General features: G+C 50.2%; 1 long non-coding RNA gene across 1 annotated transcript; it reads left to right on the forward strand.

Moving 5' to 3' along the window:
• Positions 1-1,881: 1,881 nt before the first annotated feature.
• LOC144591347 (uncharacterized) lies at positions 1,882-15,536 on the forward strand. Its single transcript, XR_013546791.1, has 3 exons — positions 1,882-2,067; positions 13,341-13,425; positions 14,912-15,536. It is a non-coding gene; the product is annotated as an uncharacterized LOC144591347 (long non-coding RNA).
• The last annotated feature ends 1,315 nt before the right edge of the window (positions 15,537-16,851 follow it).

The raw sequence follows: 16,851 nt of genomic DNA on the forward strand, positions 1-16,851 counted from the left end.
AGTGGACTCGTTGCTCGTAGAGGGGGGATAGGGAAGGGAAGGGGGTGTGACCCAAAGCCTCACCTGTATTGATGTAGCACCCTCAACCCCCCTTATCCCCCCTCCCTATCCCTCTCTCCCATTTTCCCTGACCCGCACTGTCCCCCTTCCCCCCAACTCTCTCATCCGCCCACCACCACCCCCTCCCCCCCACACCTGCTGTCCGCTTCCCCCCACCCCTCCTCCTCCCCACCTCCACCCCCACTCTTCCCTCCTCCCCACCCTCCTCTGCAATCCCACTCTCCCTCCCACACCATTCACACTATCCCCCACCACCCCCTTTCCCCCACTCTCCCCCACCCCACCATTCTCTCCTCCACCCCACCTCCCCTACTCTCTCCTCCCCCGCCCCCCCCCATTCTCACTGTACCCCTTCCCCCTCCCCCACCCTCCCCTCTTCCCCACCCTCCCCTGACCCTCTCTTCCCCCCACATCCCCTCTCTCCTCCTCACACCATCCCCCTCCTTTCACTCACTGTCCCCTTCCCCCCCACCCACCTTCCCCAGTCTCTCCTCATACCTGACCCTCACTATCCCCTTCCCCCAACCCCCACTCTTTTCCCCCCACCACCACCCCCCCCCCGCAACCCTGCTGCCCCTTACCCCAATCCTCCTCCTCCCCACCCCGACTCTTCCCTCATCCCCAATCCCACTCTTCCCTCTTCCCCAGTCCCACTCACTCCCCTACCCCCCTTTCCCCCACTCTCTCCTCCCCCCACCCCCCAATTTTCTCCTCAGCCCCTTTCCCCCACTCTCTCCTCTCCCGACTCCCCCACTCTCCCCAGCCCCACTCTCTCCTCCACCACTCCTCCCCGCTCCTTTCCTTCCCACCACCCTCACCCCCTCCTACCCCCGCCCTCCCCTCCACCCACTCCCCCACCCCATTATCACTGTCCGCCTCCCCCCCACTTCCCCACCCCCACTGTCTCCTCTTCCCCGCCACACCCTCTCTCCTCCCCTTTCACTCTCAGTCCCCTTCCCCACACTCACCCCCCTTTCCCTGCCCCCCACACTCTTCCCTGCCCCCCACTGTCCCCCTTCCCCCCACCACCTCCCGCGCTGGCCCCTCCCACCCCACTCTCTGCTCCTCTCCCCTCTCCCACCCTCTTCCCTGACCCCCACTACCCCCTTCCCCCCACCCCGCTGGCTCCCTCCCCAGTCCCACTCTCCCTCCCATCCCCACTCGCTCCTCCCCACCCCCTCCTCCGCACTCTGCCCTCTTGTCCACCTCCAATCTCCGCTGCACCCCCACCCCCTGTCCCCGACCTCCTCCCCCTGTCCCCGACCTCCTCCCCCCCACCCCCTGTCCCCCGACCTCCTCCCCCCCACCCCCTGTCCCCGACCTCCTCCCCCCCCACCACTCTCCCCCCACCCCCCCTCCACTCCCCCCACCCTCCCCCTACTTGCCCACTCTCTCCCCACCCCCACCACTCTCTCCCCACCCCCACCACTCTCTCTCCACCCCCTCCACCCCCTCCTTGCCCACTCTCTCCTCCCCCCACCCTCCTCTCCAGCCACTCGGCCCCCACGCCCACTCCACGGAGAGCCGTTGCGGCGAAAGCCACTTACCGATCCGTGCAGGGAGGAGGAGGGAGCTCCGGACGACTCAAGGCGAGCAGATCATCGGCGGCCCGGTCGAGCTGGGACTCCTCGAGGCGGGCGGCGGCCCGGGGACTACTGGAGGCGGACATCGCAGCGGCTGGGACCATCCCAACCCTCCCCCACACACGGCCCCCACGCCAACTGCCCTACGCGGACCCGTTGGTGGCGAATGGCAGTTGCTGAGCGTGCAGGGAGGCGGCCGGAGCTCCGGAGCGCGACCGTTACTGTGGCCTGGCGGGGCCGCGCGCACATGATGGCGGGGCCGCGCGCACAAGATGGCGGAGCGCGAGGAGGAGGAGGCCGCCATCTTTCTGAAGTCGCGACGGGGCCATCGGTGACAGCGGCCCTGTTGGACGCCGCCATCGGTGGAAGCGGCCGCTGGAGGAGGAAGAGAAGAAGCTGCCCGCTGCGCTGCGGCTTGTGTGCGGTAACTAACGGTGCGGGGCGCTGGGCCCGGGCGGGAAAGAGGACTCGAGGATGCAGTGGGTTGAAGGGAATGATGCGTGGACCATCAGTCCGACCACCTGCCTCCTGGTCGGAGTGTCCCCCCGAGTGTGGGGAGGGAGGAGAGAAGAGAGGGGAGCCCCTGATTGCGGGCGGGTGGGCGGCCCCGTTAACAGCGTCCATCTTGTTTGTGCGAGTGAGTAGAGGCCGTGCTCGCGCTATGGTGACGTCATACCCACAGCACTTTGAAAATGCGTTTAGAAATGAAAGATTTAAACTTTAAAATCTCTCGAACTTAAAAACTATACGACCAACTTAAATAAAACTTCTTGTAAACAGTCGCCAGGAGAGCAGTGATTAAGGTGGCGCTATGGTTTACCGTTTTGGTTGCAGGTCCATTACATAGAGGATGTAACTAGGAAAATTGACAGGGGAGAGCCGGTGGATGTGGTGTCCCTCGACTTTCAGAAAGCCTTCGACAAGGTCCCACATAGGAGATTGGTGGGCAAAATTAGAGCACATGGTATTGGAGGTAGGGTACTGACATGGATAGAAAGTTGGTTGACAGACAGAAAGCAAAGAGTGGGGATAAATGGGTCCCTTTCAGAATGGCAGGCAGTGACTAGTGGGGTACCGCAAGGCTCGGTGTTGGGACCGCAACTATTTACAATATACATCAATGACTTGGATGAAGGGATTAAAAGTACCATTAACAAATTTGCCGATGATACAAAGCTAGGTGGCAGTGTGAACTGTGAGGAAGATGCTATGAGGTTGCTGGGTGACTTGGACAGGTTGTGTGAGTGGGCGGATGCATGGCAGATGCAGTTTAATGTAGATAAGTGTGAGGTTATCCACTTTGGTGGTAAGAATAGGAAGGCAGATTATTATCTGAATTGTGTCAAGTTAGGAAAAGGGGACGTACAACGTGATCTGGGTGTCTTAGTGCATCAGTCACTGAAAGGAAGCATGCAGGTACAGCAGGCAGTGAAGAAAGCCAATGGAATGTTGGCCTTCATAACAAGAGGAGTTGAGTATAGGAGCAAAGAGGTCCTTCTGCAGTTGTACAGGCATGATCACATTGAATGGCGGTGCTGGCTCGAAGGGCCGAATGGCCTTCTCCTGCACCTATTTTCTATTGTCTATAGGTGCAGGAGGAGGCCATTCGGCCCTTTGAGCCAGCACCGCCATTCAATGTCATCATGGCTGATCATTCTCAATCAGTACCCCGTTCCTGCCTTCTCCCCATAACCCCTGACTCCGCTATCCTTAAGAGCTCTATCTAGCTCTCTCTTGAATACATTCAGAGAATTGGCCTCCGCTCCCTTCTGAGGCAGAGAATTCCATAGATTCGCAACCCTCTGACTGAAAAGGTTTTTCCTCATCTCCGATCTAAATGGCCTACCCCTTATTCTTAAACTGTGGCCCCTGGTTCTGGTAACAGGATCATTCAGAGTCAGCATGGATTTACGAAGGGGAAATCATGCTTGACTAATCTACTGGATTTTTTTGAGGATGTAACTAGGAAAATTGACAGGGGAGAGTCAGTGGATGTGGTGTACCTCGACTTTCAGAAAGCCTTCGACAAGGTCCCACATAGGAGATTAGTGGGCAAAATTAGGGCACATGGTATTGGGGGTAGGGTACTGACATGGATAGACAGACAGAAAGCAAAGAGTGGGGATAAATGGTTGACAGACAGAAAGCAAAGAGTGGGGATAAATGGGTCCCTTTCGGAATGGCAGGCAGTGACCAGTGGGGTACCGCAAGGTTCGGTGCTGGGACCCCAGCTATTTACGATATACATTAATGACTTAGACGAAGGGATTAAAAGTACCATTAGCAAATTTGCAGATGATACTAAGCTGGGGGGGTAGTGTGAATTGTGAGGAAGATGCAATAAGGCTGCAGGGTGACTTGGACAGGTTGTGTGAGTGGGTGGATACATGGCAGATGCAGTTTAATGTAGATAAGTGTGAGGTTATTCACTTTGGAAGTAAGAATAGAAAGGCAGATTATTATCTGAATGGTGTCAAGTTAGGACGAGGGGGAGTTCAACGAGATCTGGGTGCATCAGTCAATGAAAGGAAGCATGCAGGTACAGCAGGCAGTGAAGAAAGCCAATGGAATGTTGGCCTTCATAACAAGAGGAATTGAGTATAGGAGCAAAGAGGTCCTTCTACAGTTGTACCGGGCCCTAGTGAGACCGCACCTGGAGTACTGTGTGCAGTTTTGGTCTCCAAATTTGAGGAAGCATATTCTTTCTATGGAGGGCGTGCAGCGTAGGTTCACTAGGTTAATTCCCGGAATGGCGGGACTGTCGTATGTTGAAAGGCTGGAGCGATTGGGCTTGTATACTCTGGAATTTAGAAGGATGAGGGGGATCTTATTGAAACATATAAGATAATTAGGGGATTGGACACATTAGAGGCAGGAAACATGTTCCCAATGTTGGGGGAGTCCAGAACAAGGGGCCACAGTTTAAGAATAAGGGGTAGGCCATTTAGAACGGAGATGAGGAAGAACCTTTTCAGTCAGAGAGTGGTGAAGGTGTGGAATTCTCTGCCTCAGAAGGCAGTGGAGGCCAGTTCGTTGGATGCTTTCAAGAGAGAGCTGGATAGAGCTCTTAAGGATAGCGGAGTGAGGGGGTATGGGGATAAGGCAGGAACGGGGTACTGATTGAGAGAGATCAGCCATGATCGCATTGAATGGCGGTGCTGGCTCGAAGGGCTGAATGGCCTACTCCTGCACCTATTGTCTATTGTCTATTGGACTCCCCCAACATTGGGAACATGTTTCCTGCCTCTAACGTGTCCAATCCCCTAATTATCTTATATGTTTCAATAAGATCCCCCTCATCCTTCTAAATTCCAGTGCGGTCTCATTAGGGCCCTGTACAACTGCAGAAGGACCTCTTTGCTCCTATACTCAACTCCTCTTGTTATGAAGGCCAACATTCCATTGGCTATCTTCACTGCATGCTTCCTTTCAGTGACTGATGCACTAAGGCACCCAGATCACGTTGTAGGTCCCCTTTTCCTAACTTGACACAATTCAGATAATAATCTGCCTTCCTATTCTTACCACCAAAGTGGATAACCTCACACTTATCCACATTAAACTGCATCTGCCACGCATCCGCCCACTCACACAACCTGTCCAAATCACCCTGCAACCTCATAGCATCTTCCTCACAGTTCACACTGCCACCCGGCTTTGTATCATCTGCAAATTTGCTAATGGTACTTTTAATCCCTTCATCCAAGCCATTGATGTATATTGTAAATAGCTGTGGTCCCAGCACCGTGCCTTGCGGTACCCCACTAGTCACTGCCTGCCATTCTGAAAGGGACCCATTTATCCCAATCTTTGCTTTCTGTCTGTCAACCAATTTTCTATCCATGTCAGTACCCTACCTCCAATACCATGCGCTCTAATTTTGCCCACCAATCTCCTATGTTGAAGGCTTTCTGAAAGTCGAGGTACACCACATCCACCGGCTCTCCCCTGTCAATTTTCCTAGTCACATCCTCAAAAAAAATTCCCGAAGATTAGTCAAGCATGATTTCTCCTTCGTAAATCCATGCTGACTCGGAACGATCCTGTTACTGCTATCGAAATGCTCCGCAATTTCGTCTTTTATAATTGACTCCAGCATCTTCCCCACCACTGATGTCAGACTAACTGGTCTATAATTTCCCGTTTTCTCTCTCCCTCCTTTCTTAAAAAGTGGGATAACATTAGCTACCCTCCAATCCACAGGAACTGACCCTGAATCTATAGAACATTGGAAAATGATCACCAATGTGTCCACAATTTCTAGAGCTACCTCCTTAAGTACCCTGGGATGCAGACCATCAGGCCCTGGGGATTTATCAGCCTTCAGTCCCATCAGTCTACCCAAAACTCTTTCCTGCCTAATGTGGATTTCCTCCAGTTCCTCCGTCACCCTAGGATCTCTGGCCACTAGAACATCTGGGAGATTGTTTGTATCTTCCTTAGTGAAGACAGATCCAAAGTACCTGTTCAACTCGTCTGCCATTTCCTTGTTCCCCATAATAAATTCCCCTGCTTCTGTCTTCAAGGGACCCACATTTGCCTTGACTGTTTTTTTCCTCTTCACATACCTAAAAAAGCTTTTACAATCCTCCTTTATATTATTGGCTAGTTTACCCTCGTACCTCATCTTTTCTCCCCGTATTAGTTTTAGTTATCTTCTGTTGCTCTTTAAAAGAGTCCCAATCCTCTGGCTTCCCACTCTTCTTTGCTATGTTATACTTCTTCTCTTTGATTTTCATGCTGTCCTTGACGTCCCTTGTCAGCCACGGGTGCCTCTTACTCCCCTTAGAATCTTTCCTCCTCTTTGGGATAAATTGATCCTGCAACTTCTGCATTATTCCCAGGAATACCTGCCATTGCTGTTCCACCGCATTCCTTGCTAGGGCCTCCTTCAAGTCAATTTTGGCCACCTCATGCCTCTGTAAAATCCCCTTTGCTATACTGTAATACTGACACTTCCGATTTTCCATTCTCCCTCTCAACTTGTAGAATAAAACTTATCATATTGTGGTCACTGCCTCCTAATGGCTCCTTTAACTCGAGTCCCCTTATCAGATCAGGTTCATTACACAACACTAAATCCAGAAATGCCTTCTCCCTGATAGGCTCCAGTACAAGCTGTTCCAAGAATCCATCTCGGAAGCACTCCACAAACTCTCTTTCCTGGGGTCCATTACCAACCTGATTTTCCCAGTCCACCTGCATGTTGAAATTTCCCATAACCACCATAGCATTACATTTGCGACATGCCAATTTTAGCTCCTGATTCAACTTGCACCCTATGTCGAGGGTACTGTTTGGGGGCCTGTAGATGACTCCCATTAGGGTCTTTTTACCCTTACAATTCCTCATTTCTATCCATACTGATTCTACATCTCCTGATTCTATGTCACCCCTTGCAAGGGAGTGAATATCACTCCTTACCAACAGAGCGACCCCACCCCCTCTCCCCACCTGTCTGTCTTTTCTATCCGTTGTGTACCCCTGAATATTTTCCCAGCCCTGGTTCTCTTGTAGCCATGTCTCGGTAATTCCCACATCATACTTGCCAATGTCTAACTGAGCCTCCAGCTCACAGGTGTCAAACACAAGGCCCGCGGGCCGAATGCGGCCCGCCACGTCATTTTATGTGGCCCGCGAGAGCTTAATTGTCATTGGTCGTATATCTTTTAAGTTACAGACATTTTTAACTTTCAAACTTTCATTTCTCAACGCATTTTTCCAAGTTGCTGTGCGTCTGACGGCACGGCCTCTCCTCACTCCCACACACAAGATGGACGCCGTTAGCGGAGCCGCCCGCAATCACCGCCTCCCCTCCCCGCTCTCCCACACCCGGGGGACACTCCAGAGCAGGAGGGAGATGGTCGGAGTGATGGTCCTCATCCTTCCCTTCCGTCCCTTCAACCCACGCACGGCGTCCTCGAGTCCCCCCCCTCCACCGATGGCGGCTTCGACGAGGGCCGCTGCCACCGACGGCCCGTCGCGACTTCAGACTGCGCGCCTCCCGCAGCGCCCCTCTCCCCTCGCTTCTCTCCCCTCCCGACGCTCCCAGACCGGCCCCACCCGCCTCGAGTAGTCCCACCTCCGCTGCCCGACTCCAGTAGTCCGGGGCTCCCTACTCCCTGCACGCTCGGTAAGTGCCTTTCGCCGCCAACGGCTCCACGGAGGGGAGGGGAGTGGACGTGGGGCAGAGTGGGGGGAGGGAAGGGTGGGGGTGTGGGGGGAGGAGAGAATGGGATTATGGGGGTGGGGGGGGAGAAAGTGGGGGTAAGGGGGGGGGGAGAGTGAGAGTGGGTGAGGAGAGTAGGGGGAGAGTGGGACTGGGGAGGGGGACAGCGGGGGTGGTTGGGGGAAGAGAGAGCGGGGATGTTTGGGGGAAGAGAGAGTGCGGGTGGGGGGAAGGGGAACAGTGGGGGTCAGGGAAAGGGGGGGTGGGAGGAGCAGAGAGTGGGGGTGGGAGGGAGAGTGGGACTGGGGAGCGGGGTGGTGGGGGGAAGAGAGTGGGGGAGGGGGGGTGGGAGGAAGAGAGTGGGGGAGGGGGGGTGGGAGGAGCAGAGAGTGGAGGTGGGGGGAAGGGGACAGTGGAGGTCAGGGAAAGTGGGGGTGGGAGGAGCAGAGAGTGGGGATGGGAGGGAGAGTGGGACTGGGGAGCGGGGTGGTGGGGGGAAGAGAGTGGGGGAGGGGGGGTGGGACGAGCAGAGAGTGGGGGGAAGGGGACAGTGGGGGTCAGGGAAGAGTGTGGGGGAAGCAATGGGGGGAAGGTGGGTGGGGGAAGGGGACAGTGAGAGTGAAAGGGGGAGGAGGGGGTGGGGGAGGAGAGGGGATGTGGGGGGTGGTGATGGGGGGAAGAGAGAGTGGGGGTGGGAGGGAAGGGGGACTGAGGGTCAGGGAAAAGGAGAGTGGGGGGAGGGAGTGGGGGAGGGAGGGAAAGGTGGGTGATGGGGAAGGGAGGGGGAGGGTGGGGGAGGAGAGAGAGAGTGGGGGGAAGGAGGGGGAGGGTGGGGGAGGAGAGAGAGTGGGGGAAGGGGGTAGTGGTGGGGGGAAGAGAGTGGGGGGTAGGGGGGACTGGGAGTGGGGGGGAGGGGGACGGTGAGAATGCAGGTGGGGCGAGTGGGTGGAGGGGTGGGTGGGGGTGAGGAGAGAGTGGGGGAGGCGGGGGTGGGTGAGGAGGGGTGGAGGAGAGAGTGGGGCTGGGGAGGAGAGTTATCATATCATATCATATATATACAGCCGGAAACAGGCCCTTTCGGCCCACCAAGTCCGTGCCGCCCAGCGATCCCCTTACATTAACACTATCCTACACCCACTGGGGTCAATTTTTTTTAAAATTTTTTTTTTTAACATTTACCCAGCCAATTAACCTACATACCTGTACGTCTTTGGAGTTGGGCGTGAGAGGGGCTGGGGAGGAGAGAATGGGGGGGGTGGGAGTAGGAGAGAGTGGTGGAATGGGGGGTGGAGGAGAGTGCGAGCGGGGGTGGGAGGGAGAGTGCTACTGGGGAGGAGGGTGGGGTGGGGAGGAGGGAAGAGTGCAGGTGGGGAGGAGGGCTGGGGGGAAGGGGACAGCAGGGGTGTGGGGGAGGAGGGGGTGTTGGTGGGGGATGAGAGAGTGTGGGTTGGGGAGAAAGGGGACAGTGGGGGTCAGGGAAGATGGGAGAGTGGGGGGTAGGGAGAGGAGGGATAAGGAGGATTGAGTAGGGGGTTGAGGATGCTACACCAATACAGGAGAGGCTTTTAGTCCAAGGCTCCTCGGTCATACCCTCTCCCCTTCCCTGTACCGCCTTTAATTGCGCTCCCACTCCCCTGGAGGAGCACGGCACCACAGTAAAGGAGAAAGAAGATGGCCGCTGGCAGGACAGTGTCAGAGGCTCCCTCTCCCCTTTCCCTTCCTCACCCTCCCCTCTCCACCTCCCCTCCTCCCCCCTCCACCTCCCCTCCTCCCCCCCCCCCCCACCCCCCCCAGTGGTCTAGAAATCTAAATCCCTGCTCCCTGCACCAGCCCCTCAGCTATACATTCATATCCCCGATCTCTCTGTTCCTGCCCTCACCAACACTAGGTAAAGGTAGCAGTCCAGAGACAACATCCTACTTCTCAGTATTCTTCCTAACTCTCTAAACTCATGTAGCAGTATCTCCTTCCTCTTCCTCCCGACGTCGTTCATGCCCACGTGCTCAACGACTTCCGGTTGAACACCTTCCCTCGCTAGGATGTTCTGAAGCCGGTCTGTGATGTCTTGAACCCTGGCACCAGGGAGGCAACAGACCATCCTCAAGTCCCGCCTGTCGCCACAGAATCTACTGTCCGTACCTCGGACAATGGAGTCACCCACTACTATGTCTCTTCCTGACTTCGGTCTCCCCTGTCGAGTTTCCTTGCCTGGGTTAGAGCCGCCAACACGTCTGCCGGTCGGACTGGAAGCGTCTTCTGCCTCGACAGTTCCCAATAGGGTGTACCTGTTTGCAACAGGCTCAGCCACCGGACAGCCACTGTAGTCCACGTTCACTCCCCCCTGAAACAGTCTCCCACCTTCGCTCGACCTGGACCCTTGGCGTGACAGCCTCACAGTAGATCCTGTCCAGAAAACTCTTGCATTCCTGGATGGCCCCGAGGTCATCCAGCTGCTTTTCCAACTCTGCCACAAGTCCATTCAGGAGCTGCACCTGGACACAGTTCTTGCAGCTGTAGCTCCCAGAAGCTCCAGCGGTGTCCCTACCTTCCCACATCCTGCAGGAAACACACTGCACCAACTTATTGGCCATTACTTTATTGTCTAAAAAAAAACAGGCTTAAAAACAAAGGTAACTTCCTCACCTCAGCCTCCTCGCCGAAGACTCGCAGCCAAAGACACGCAGTTTTCTCACAGTGCACTTCCTTCGACAGGGCTGCATTCCCTGTGCAAGTCTTGCTTATATCAGTCACTAAATTACTTAATTGGCCAATTTACCAACCTACTTTAATTGATCAACCAATCCACGTACTCACTTCTATCCTGCCTTCCTGTCGAGCTTGGAGTTATGCGCTTTTCTGACTGACGACTATCGTCCCTTTGGCGTTCTTTTTAAACTGTCTTTTCACACTGCAATTACCGCATACTTTGCTCTCAGCCAACGGTAGTCCTTGCTCTGCTCCTGACTTTTTCTGACAGACTCTTCCTTCTGTTTCTGATAATTCTTCCACACCTTCTCGTGTGGTACTTGCTAGGTGTGCTAGTCTTCGGACAATTGGGCCTAGATCTCTAGCTGAATATGGTGGTTGTACTGCAATAGTTAAATGGGGGACTGCCATACCTTCCAGCGCACATACCCTCTGTTGTGTTGGCGTTAGGCCGACCGCTAGGGCTATGCCTTCTTTTCCAAAATATAGATGCGGGCATACAGTCAGACTATCTTCTTGCCCTAACAATTCTTTTATTTGTTCTTCATATTCTGGGTCAAGATTCCTCAGATACTTTGCAGTACAATGCAAGCGGGTTTTCCAGGGGAGGACTTCCAGCATTAAGTAAAGTGTTTGGGCTGCTGGAGACAACGGTTAATAATAATAATAATATATTCCTTTATTCGTCCCGCACCGGGGAAATTTATAGTGTAACAGCATCAAAGTGGACAGCAAGAGAGCAAGAGATCATTCATTATAATAAAAGATACATAGATTGTCATTTGTTTCCATGCATTCTTAGCTGTTATTGTTGACTCGTCTGCTGGGAGCAGTGCTGGTTGTGCAGTCTCACAGCAGCGGGAAGGAAGGACCTCCGATATCTCTCCTTCACACACTTGGGGTGAAGGAGTCTGTCACTGAAGGAGCTACTCAGTGCAGTGACAGTGTCCTGCAAGGGGTAGGAGTCGTTGTCCAGCAGCGATGTTAGCTTTGCCATCATCCTCCTCTCTCCCACCACCTGCACTGAGTCGAGGGTGCAACCCAGGACAGAGCTGGCCTTCCTGACCAGCTTGTCGAGTCTCTTCCCTTCCGCCGCTGAGATGCTGCTGCTCCAGCAGACCACTCCTTAGAAGATGGCCAATGCAACCACCGTGTTGCAGAAGGTCCTTAGGAGTGCCCCGGCCTTCCAAAGGACCTGAGTCTCCTTAGCACATAAAGTCTGCTCTGGCCCTTTCTGTATAGCGCATCGGTGTTTTCAGTCCAGTTCAGTTTATTGTTGAGCTAGACACCCAGGTACTTATAAGAATCCACCCTCGCGATGTCCATTCCCTGGATGTTCACCGGTGTCGGGGGGACCTGGCTGCACCGGCGGAAATCTACCACCCTGGTTTTCCCCGCGTTGATCCGGGGGCAGTTCCGCTGGCACCAGTCAGGTAATGGAAATTAGCCTTTACTGAATTCACAAATCACATAAACATTTGAGATATACAATATAATTTTCTAATTGAATTCATGTCGGGCTAATGATTGCTTTACATTCAATTGATTGATATTGAAACAGTTACCAACACAATAAGACCAAAATCTAAAAAGTACCTTTAAAACCAAGTATTGTAAGCAGCCACAAAATCAGTCCGCTGAGTGTTTCCAGTATTTTCTGTTTTGATTCCAAATTTCCAGTATTCAGTAAACTTTTTGCTCTTACTAATTAAATCCGTAGCAGACATGGGCAGGAAAGTTAAATATAACTATATCGCAGAGCACAAGTCTTCACTGTTTGCAACTCCAAATTTTGTGCCATTTGCAAACTGACGAACCAATCCATCTACATTGTTGTTTATAATCACAAACGAGCGTCCCAGCACCGATGACTGCGGAGCACCACTGTCCACATGATGTGCCCATAGTTTTCTTTGTAATACTATTTCCAAGTCTGGAGTAAGACCTTGCGTAATCACACTCTATATTTCAAAACGATAATGACAAGAATTATTTAACCTTAAAAAAAATTATATTCTGATTTTCTTAAATAGAATTCCAAAATACTCCCTGATTAAAATGAATGTTAACTTATTTTAATCAATTTCCATGAATAACATTTTCTTTGTCTGAAGCATTGGGCTGTGGAAGTTTGCACAGTTTAGGCTCGCAGAAGCAATATTTTTCATAACATTTTCCAACACGCTGAGTGTTGATCCCATCTCCATTTTATGCCAACGTAGTCGAGTCCATCGCACAGATCAAACTCTCCACCATTTACACTTCATGATGTATCGGAAAAGCTGCCAACATAATCAAAGACTTGTCCCACCCTGGACATTCCTCCTATGTGCTCTCAGCGGACAAAAAGATTCAGAAGCTTGTTCAAAAGCTTCAAAAACAAATCTGGGTCACGTTCACAAACCACTTCAGATTTTTATTTTCGTCAATCCTCATTTTAATGCTTCTCTTACATGACTTTGTCATTATATAAGGCACCATTTTGACCGTGTGTGAGCACTAGTGCTGGATACCACTGCACCAATAATCCTGAGAGCAAGAGTTCGGGTTGTTACGAGTTTGCTGTTTGAATCTTAACACCATAGTGTTTTGAGAATTTGGAAGTGTGCACCTTAAGACGCAGTTGTTGGAAGGTCATACAAGTGCATTCTCAGGTGCCTTTCTTTTGAGACCCACCAACTTACAAGAGGTACAGCTGTATCAATTGGTGAACTGAAGTATGGGCAATCAGTGATGGCATTGCCAGCATAAATATTGACTGGTAATTATGTAAAATGTTTAAATTATTTAAAATGTGCATATTTTTGTCTTTGTAAACGCAGAGAACAGATTGAAAGTTCGAGTCTGGAAGGTGAAAGTAGCCAGAGCTGTCTTCCCTGTAGACCGTTATCTAACATCATTAATGTGGTGGGTAGTGATATATATGCACAAACTGTTTTAACATCATGCCATTGGAATAACATTCATATCAATTTCTAAACTGAAGTTTTCAGTTAATGTTAATGTAATTTATTAATTCAAAATTAATGGTATCAATAACATAACGCAGTTAAAGTTCACAAGTTATAGGAGTAGAATTGGGCCATTCGGCCCATTGAGTCCACTGCCATTCAATCATGGCTGATCTCTGCCTCCTAATCCCATTTTCCTGCCTTCTCCCCATAACCCTTGACACCTGTGCTAATCAAGAATTTATCTATCTCTGCCTTAAAAATATCCATTGACTTTTACAGCCCTCTGTGGCAATGAGTTCCACAGATTAAATACCATCTGACTAACAAAGTTTCTCCTCACTTCTACTTCCTTTCTAAAAGAGCGTTCCTTAATTTGAGGCTATGACCTCTGGTCCAAGCCTCTCCCACCAGTGGAAACATCTTTCCACATTCACTCTCTCTATGCCTTTCATTATTCTGTAAGTTTCAATGTGATCCCCCCTCAACCTTCTAAACTCCAGCGAGTAGAGGCCCAGTACTGTCAAACCCTCATCATGTGCTAACCCACTCATTCCTGAATCATTCTTGTAAACCTCCTCTGGACCATCTTCAGAGCCATACACATTGCATCTCTCCTTATAGAGCCTCAGCATTACATGTCTTGCGTAAAGGTTTATAGTTAAGTCTGCCGACAACTCTTTTTCACTTTTATTGATTGGTACTCCGTTCCTTCCATCTCTCTTTCCCACTGGCTTTTTTTCTCTCGTGTACCTGTATTATTTCTTTAAGACAAACTGAAAGAAATGATTTAATTTGTCTGCCATTCACCATCTTTAATTCCCCTGTCTCTGCCTGTGAGGGCCCACACCTGCCAATGTTAGTATTTTCCTCCTGCAGTCCATTTTATGTTCACACCATTCGAGGCATACAGTATGGAAACAGGCCTTTCGGCCCACCTATTCTAGTCCCATTTTCTGACATTTGGCCCATATCTCTTCAAATCTTTCCTATCCACATGTGCCTGTCCAAGTGCTTTTTAAATACTGTTATAGTACCTGTTTTAACTATATCCTCTGGCAGCTCTCTCTATATATGCACAATCCTGTGTGTGGAAAAAGTTGACACTCTGGTTTTTCTTGAATATTGCCCCTCTCACCTGAAATCTATGTCCTCTGGTTCTTAATGTCCCCGACTCTGGGTAAAAGGCTGTGCATCCATCCTATCTATTCCCCTCGAGATTTTGCACACCTTGACTTTATTCCATCTGGCATTTCTTTATCCATTTCTTGGTTCTCCTCTGAGTTCTAAATGCTCCCATTCTTCAGGTCTAAAATTATTTCTGATGATTTATGAGTTTTTTAACACTCCCTTTAATTCCTCATGCCAGCCATGGATAATTCTTTTTTTGGGGGGGGGGGTTTGTGCATTAAACTAATTCTCTTTATTGTTCTTGATGTCAGATCACAGGGAAGATATACAAACATAATAAAATTGATCCTGGGACATGTAATGAGAAGAAGGGGATTCGGTTGATCTATGTAAGGCCTGCTGAACAACGTAATACATGGAACACAACGGAACCGATGGAAGGGGAGCAAACAACGAGGAGGTGGAGGAACAAAGTCGAGCCTGCTGAAGAACCATCGGACATTGAAGCAGTTAAGGAATTGCATACTTGGGATGGTATTCAAAACCTTAAGCAGGTGAAATCAGATGTTGAGTCACAAAATGAATCAACAAAATCAAAACCACCGTGGTAAGTAAACAAAGTGAGTTGCTTAGAAAGTATGAATACTCTTTAGAATCCCTTTGCAATGACTGTTGAAATGTGGGAAATGCACTGTTTAAAAAAATCAAAGAAGAAGCACTCGAGGAGAAAGAATAGGGTAGAACCAGTGGAAGGAAATGATGAACCTGGCAAACCAATTCCACGCATTGTGCATGGTCAACAAAAATCCTTTTGCTCTGACATATCCAGAAGGAAACAGCAATTTATTAGGAACTGAACATAATACTTGAAATGCAGTAGTCATCAAAAAGAACAAATGGATTTGAATTGTGTGCTCAGCGTAAATGAGATAATACCTTGCAATTGGTGATTAAAATGATAGTTTTATGTATTAATAAGACTGGTCAATCCCGCTTTACATCTTCCTTTCCCCATCCCCCTCTTTGTAAAATACATTAACCTGACTTCTTTTTGTGCCTATTGAGTAATGTCGGGTGGTTCAAATTCATGCAGAGCATGAAGAACTCCAGTTGCTTTGTGTCTTCGGACCAAATAATAAAGGTGATTAGATAGGAAGGGGGAAATTCAGACTGTCCGATTTCTAAATCCTATTTAATGATCTATATCAGAAAGTGTACGTCATTAATGCATTCTCTACCGATACAATAGGAAGGATTAGTATGCGGGTGATTTATGTGTTTGCAAAGACCGAGATAACTAGCTTAGCGGAACTTTTTATTTTAAGAAGCAAATTTGTGCTGGTGTAGGGGTAAAGAAGGAATGTCACCCTCTAGTGTCCAGTAGGTGTCCCTGCCTCAGGGAATGCTGCAAGATTGTATTTGGTAAAGGAGAATGATCACAAAATAATTCAATGGGTTTTACAAAGGAGGGCAGCACAGTGGCGCAGCGGTAGAGGGGCTGCTTTACAGCGCCAGAGCCCCGGGTTCCATCCTGACTACCGGTACTTGTCTGTGCGAAGCTTATCCGTTCTCCCAGGGCTGTGTGTGGGTTTTCTCCGAGATCTTTGGTTCCCTGCCACACTCTAAACGCATAGAGGTTTATAGGTTAATTGGTTTGGTAGAAATATTTAAATTGTCCATTGTGTGTGTTGGATAGTGTTAATGTGCGGGGATCGCTGGTCGGTGCGGACTTAGTGGGCTGAAGGACCTGTTTCCGCGCTGTATAGCTAAACTAAACTACAAGTTAAAAATACAATGCTTACATATCTGTTGTGCTGCTACAAGTAAGAATTTTGATTCAATCTGAAGAAGGGTCTCGACCCGAAACGTCACCCATTCCTTCTCTCCAGAGATGCTGCCTGTTACTGATTTACTCCAGCATTTTGTGTCTATCTGCGATTTGAACCAGCATCTGCAGTTCTTTCCTACACACTAAGAATTTTGATTAGTACATGTGTCAGGTGTTATGTGGAGAAGGCAGGAGAATGGAGATGAGAGGAGAAAGATAGATCAGCCATGATTGAGTGGCGGAGTAGGCTTGTTGGGCCGAATGGCCTAATTCTGCCCCTATAACCTATGAAATGAAAGCTCGAGAGCTTTTAATATTGAGAGCATCATTTTGAAAGCCACTTCAATGGTACTTTATTGTCTCATGTACCTAGGTAGAGTGAAATTCATATTTTGTATACAGTACAGTAACAATTTTGTTGTA

The sequence above is a fragment of the Rhinoraja longicauda genome, unplaced genomic scaffold, assembly GCF_053455715.1.
Source record: "Rhinoraja longicauda isolate Sanriku21f unplaced genomic scaffold, sRhiLon1.1 Scf000884, whole genome shotgun sequence".
NCBI lineage: Eukaryota > Metazoa > Chordata > Chondrichthyes > Rajiformes > Arhynchobatidae > Rhinoraja > Rhinoraja longicauda.